This window comes from Mus musculus, chromosome 9, assembly GCF_000001635.26.
Source record: "Mus musculus strain C57BL/6J chromosome 9, GRCm38.p6 C57BL/6J".
NCBI classification, from domain to species: Eukaryota; Metazoa; Chordata; class Mammalia; order Rodentia; family Muridae; genus Mus; species Mus musculus.
The window spans coordinates 108776202-108782642 of NC_000075.6; positions in this window are offsets into that span (position 1 = coordinate 108776202).

A 6441-nucleotide genomic window follows, 5' to 3' on the forward strand; every position below is an offset into this window, starting at 1 on the left:
CTTGAGATTGGTGATACCTAATGACTTTGAGCAATGTGTATCTTTCCCTGAGGTTTTGAGCTATTTTTTCCCCCACTAGCACATATTCCTTCACCCTGCCAAACTGGTTCTTTCCTCAGCATCTTTGCACCTTCGGTGCCTTCTGTGGGGTTCTCCCAGGTCATTCCCTGTGCAGCAAGATGCTTTCCAGTTAATCAGCTCCAGGATCAAGGATCGCCTATTCAGAGGCCCCTCCTGCCTCCTCGCCTGAGGATTAAGATCTGATCTTTTACTGTCTGTTGTATCCATCTTGTCTTCCATACCTATCACCTCACAGGACAGAAGCCCCATCATTCGATAACATTCTTGCTAAATCCATTCTTACCACATCCCAGGGTCTAATCCATGCAGCCCCTAGGAAACACTTAACAGAAGGAACGAGAGTGAATTAGTTAATGCTGGGGCTACCTGGTCCAGCTTTCCACTCCTCACCTAGGAAGGAGCCCTGAAATAGAAGCTTGGATGGGGAGAAGGTATAACAGTGGTTTGTAACATTGTAACACTGCAGTGGCTATGTGCCTCTACCCAGTGCTGATACCACTGTCTGGTATCTGGGCAGGAACTGGGCTAGGCTTTCTAGCAATCTCACTAGGTGAGGGTGGAGGCTTCTGAGCCCAACCCTAGGGCTAGTTTTTGCTGTGCTAGGGACAGCCTTGACAGCTGGTAGCAGCGTAGGTTGCCAGAAGACAGAAGAAGATGAGAGATCGATTTCATTACAGTGGCTCACGCTTATAACCCCAACAGTCAGAAGGCTAAGGCTAGAGGATGGCCTCTAGTTTGAAGCCAGCATGGGCTATGTAGTGAGTCCCAGGCTAGCCTGAGCGACAGGATAAGACCCTGATTCAAAAAATGATATAAAGAAGGACTCCCTCCCAAAAAGAGAGGGTCCAAGGCTTCAAGAAATCTGCTGCCCATAGAATTCCACAAAGCAGCCAACTCTATCACACACCCTGGAGCCTGGAGGTCAAAACAAAAACAAAAACCAGGCAACCTGACTTGTCTCCCAACCCACAGTAGTTTCTGGGTCTGACTTTACTCATCCTTACTGCTCCCTAATCTGAAGTACAGAAAGTGACTTTCAGGCTGGCTCATTCTCCTGTACCCTTGGATACTAAGCCTCAGGGTTCTGGGGCACCAACCTCTCAGACCAATGAAAGTCTGCTCTTGCCATTTTGAAGTCAAACTGAGTCTATTATCTTATTTGTTTCTGCTGACTCACTTTGAAGAATGGGAAGGGGGTGGGGGAGGAGAAGAGGAGGCAGCTGTAGCGACAGAAATAAAATTTATCAGCTCCACTGCCAGTGTACAAGCACAGTGATGGAGATGGAGAACTGCACACACATGTTTGAAGGCACCGCTTTTATGGCGGGATCACTATGTAGGCGATGAGGCAGGTTTGCTTTCTCTCTTCTTTCTTTGAAAAAAAAATCTCCTCCTACAGCCTAGGTCTCATCCGATAGACAAGGATGAACTTGGACTTCTGATTTTCCTGCCTCCACTACAGGTATGTGCCACCAATCCAGTTTATAGACGCTGGAGCTTAAACCAGGCATTCGGGAGGCAAGCACTTTACCAATTCTCTGCTTAGACAGTCTTTTGATGCTCACAGAGCCGGGTTGCTTAGGTCTTATCTAGTAGGAAAGCTGTGAAGGATTTATATCTGGCTAGTTTGGCAGATATCTCATCTGACAAGCCAGCCCAGTCAGTCAGCAGGTTCTCTAGGGAAAGAGGGAGGATTAAAAAGAAAAAGAGACAACTAGACAACATTGTAGCATGACCCCAGCCAGTTCTGATACTGAGACAGGTTTATTTTTTCCAAATCTGCTTTTATACCATTTTAATTACATGTAAGTAATAAGGTCACTTCTAGGTTGAGGAACAAGCAAGGCAATGAACAAAGTCCTGTGCTCACTGTTTCTAGGGGCTTTTCAGGATGGCCAAGATATCTGAGCCTACTTCCCTGTCCTAGGCCAAAGTCATACTCTTGTCTGAAGCCTACTTCTTTGTTCTAGCCCAAAACTAGATTCCTGCCTGGAGCCTACTTTCTTGTCCTGGCCCAGTGTCAAATTCCTGCCAAGCAGTCCCAAAAGCTCTCCACATCTTCCCCTTTTTTATTTCATAAACAAGACTGTGTCTGTCTTAGGTTGTTCTGACAAGAATGCCTTCATTACCCACTGTGGAATATGTGTTATCAAAAGCAATGCACTTCCGTGTTAGGTTGGTAAGGCTCTGTGTAGAACTTACTCATCTCTGACTGCCAGCCTGTTAAATTAATAACTCTGTCTGGGGGTCCAATTTTAGTTTCAAGCCATGTATTTTGGCCACCATCATGTTGATGTTATTAAACGCAAGCTTATTACAATGAACAGGAATAAAAGTATTCCCAGGACAAGAAGGGCTAGCATAGGGGGCTGGAGAGATGGCTCGGTGGTTAAGAACACTGACTGCTCTTAAAAAAGGTCCTGAGTTCAAATTCCTGCAATCATATGGTGGCTCACAACCATCCGTAATGAGATCTGATGCCCTCTCCTAGTGTGTCTGAAGACAGCTACAGTGTACTCATATACATGAGATAAATAAATCTTAATAAAAAAAAAAAAAAAGAAGAAGAAGAACTAGCATAGTCAAGCTGTATAAGCCATTCTCGAAGCTTGACAGAGATGGAAACACTGACCTCAGGCCGTGAATAATTTTATCAGCTGTATCCACAGCACCAAAGCTCTGCAGAGCAGCATTCTTTAAATTTATAATCTCACTATGCAAAATTAAAATATCCAAAGAGGAGTTGGAATTATGCCAAATACCCTGCAAGTGCCTTTGAACTTTTTCCCAATTATAGTGACTATCATTGTAAATTTTAGAAGTAACACAACCCATTGGTATTTAGCATGACTCTCAAGATGGCTTCTTATTCTTAAATTCTGAATCTCGCCAGGCAGTGGTGGCACATGCCTTCAATCCCAACACTTGGGAGGCAGAGGCAGGAGGATTTCTGAGATCAAGGCCAGCCTGGTCTACAGAGTGAGTTCCAGGACAGCCAGGACTACACAGAGAAACCCTGTCTTGAAAAACAACAACAACAACAACAACAACAACCCCCCCCCAAAACAAAAAACTGAATCTCCTCTCTAATCTGAATAGTATCATAAAGAGCATCAATCCATTGTTCCAAACGCCTGTCTAAATCCTCTTGAATACTCAGAACATTAGTAACATTTTTGCTAAATGATTAACAAAAGTAGCTGTTTTCACTTCTTGTGTTAAAGCAATTGCTGAAGCAGTGGTACTAGCTATTAATGTAATTAAGCTGCTATTCCAGCAATAATCAAGCCCACCACCCTCTTGCTTCTGCTTAAAGCCTGACTCAGTTCTTCCAGTACGTGCAAACTTTTTTCAGAATGCCAAGGTCCTGTAATACTCACAGGCAATAAAACAAAATCTGGTCGATAGACCACCATAACAGACATGCCAGTTTTCAATACACTGACACAATTAGAGAGTGTACAATCAATACAACTTACATCAAATACTGTGGAAGAAACAAAAGTAATTTTAACATGACAATTAATAAAAGATTAAGAGCTTTAACACATGCACTAACACTTGTTCAGAAGTCTAAATCCTGTCCAATTTTATCCACTGCAAATGTAACTTCATACAAAGCAGCTCTCAAATTTCAAATATGTCTCTGAAAATGTCCAGAGCCAGCCTTCCAAATGAAGACTTGGCTTTTCCTTTTTTTCCCAATATTAGATTGATTTCCAGACCAGTCCATGAGTGAGTCAGAATAACTGGTCCCAGTAAGGGAAAGCGAAAAATCATTATAACGACTTTTCTTAGTTGATTCATGTTTTGAAGGCAGTTTTCACCGTCTCCATCCCACAAGGTCTAAAAGCTTGAGGCAAGGCAGCTTGTCCAATCTGGGATATAGGCAAGCAAAGATGGGTCAGGAATATATGTCCAATACAGCTTCCCAGTCAACATTGTCAGGGCACTCAGCAGGCTCAGAGGTCAGCATCACTCTTTGTCCCAGCATCAGGATGTCTTACCAAACACTCTGGAAGCTAGTGCGCTCCTTCAGCATCTGCCTAGTATTCAAATATGCTGTGGCATGGCCCTAAGGGGTCCAGGCAATCCAGTATGAGCTCTTAAATGTCCTATAAAGTTAAGGAACAGTCCGTTCTCTTAAATTAAGCTGTGTTTGCAATAAATAATTGCAAAATTTGAGAATTAGCAGTATCTAAAAAAGGAACAGTTTCAAGCAATTGTAAACCATGAGCTATGTGCTGGCTATTAGTATACAAATTAAAAGCTTGATTTTTCAGCAAGCTCACTAAATGCAAACTTTAGAGACCTGTTTCCCTGGGTTGGCTCATGCCACGTGTTGTTGTCTGAATGACTCCAACTCTGAGTTACTAGTTTTAAGCCAGCTTTCTGTTACCAATGTTACAGATTTTTAATCACACCCAATAACTTATAAGCCAATAATCTATAACCAAGACATGCAGAACATATTTATAAGTATTTAAAACCAGGCAGAAACAAAAACAAAGTAGCTACACATTTACTTATTTAGACAAGACAAAATTTTCTTACTTTTTCTGGCTGTAATTTCAGGAGAGGAGCACCTTGTCACCTGCTGAACCCAATAATCACAGTCACAGAGATTTTTCTAGGACAAACAGCCATCAGCTCCCTTACTATAGAAACAGAGAAGCTGATGGCCCTTTAAGAGCGGCTTGTGCAGACAATCAGCTCTTGGCTGGGCTTCTCCAGCTGTGCTAGACTCCTTGATACAAGTGCAAGGCTCCAAAGGCCAATTGAGACTACTCTTTTTTTTTTTTTTTTAAATGAGTTAAAATTAAATCTTTGTTCTAGTCCAAAATCAGATTCGTGCCTGAAGCCTACTTCCTTGTCCTGGCCCAATGTCAAGTGCCCCCCATTTGGCCCCAGAGGCTCTCCACACTCATCGTTCTGCTGAGGAACACCCTATACCATGTGGGTTGTCTCTCCTGGAGAAGAGCTGCCTGTGCAAGGCAGGCGTGGGAGCCAAACTCCCGAGGGCTTGAGTCTGTTCAGTAGAGATCATCACTCTGTACAGTTGCACAGGGTTGTCCTAAGAGAGACTGCAGCTAGGGCTTTGAGGATGAACTTGCATTTCTGGTGATCCTTCTCAGAGGGAGAAGGAGAATTGCTCTGAGACCAGCCTAGTCTGAAGTAAAAGCAGTCTGGAATTTAGAATAGCACAGCAGGCCATCAACCCTGGAATGGCAGCCACATTCTCTCATTGCCCCAATGTTTTACTATCTTTATTATTATTATATTTACCACTGAGCATTATGCATCTTCTTTAAGGCAAACAAATCTGCAAATATTTCTGGAGTTTAGCTGGAAGGATAATAAACACCTACCTTAAAAAGTATAAAGGGCTGTGAATATAGTGACTATAGTGACGGAGTGTCTACCTAGTATATATGAAGCCCTGGATTCAATCCCCAATACTGAAGAAACAGACCAAAAAAAGCCAGGGAATGCACACCTGTAATACCAGCTCTTGAGAGTTGGAGGCAAGGAAATCAGCCTACAGTGAATGAGATCTTGTGTTAAAAAAAAAAAAGTAAAAAATATTCCATATGATCATAATTGCTGGGGGAGGAAGGAAGTAGAACAGGGTAGAAAATAAAGGTAGTCTCCAGTGCTGAGGACAGAGCGAGAAGTTAGAGTCTAAAATGTGAGGGTGTGAGAGCTCTGAGGTACAGCCTGTGGAAGGCTGATCTTTCAGGCATAGAGAACCACTGAGGCCAGCCCTGACTGGGCACCGTGTGTGCAGTGCACTTTGAGACTGAGCTGGAGGCCAGCAGAGGAGGCATAGATAGGCGGGAGTGGGCAAGCCTGAGAGTCTAGCTGCCTCTGGAGCCTCTCTGGGGAGTGGTTATTAATCCACAGGCTGATAGATGGAGAGTGGGCTGAAGGCAGCAAGGTCAACAGGGGGCTGGGCGGGAACTGTGACACTGATCTGGAGAGAGACTTGTAGGGGTTTAGGTACTCAAATCACGGTCATGTCAAAAAGTGGTGTGTTCCTGAGACAGCACAAGCTCCTGGCACAACAGATGAATGCAAAACAAACAATACGACAACAGCCATACGGAAACAGTCAAGGAACACACACAGCCAGAGGGCAGGCTGTCTATCAACAGCTGAACACTGAACCAGGAAGAGCCTGAACTGGGCAAACACTTTTGGGGTCGATTAACATGAAGTTGGCATTTAAACCTGAAACCTGGGCCTCTCGGTTCATGCCTGTAATCCCAGTAAGAGGAAGGTTGATGCTGAAGAATTGCCTTAATTTTGAGGCCAGCCTGGGCTACAGAGAGGGATCTGGACTCAATTAGTTAATATTTT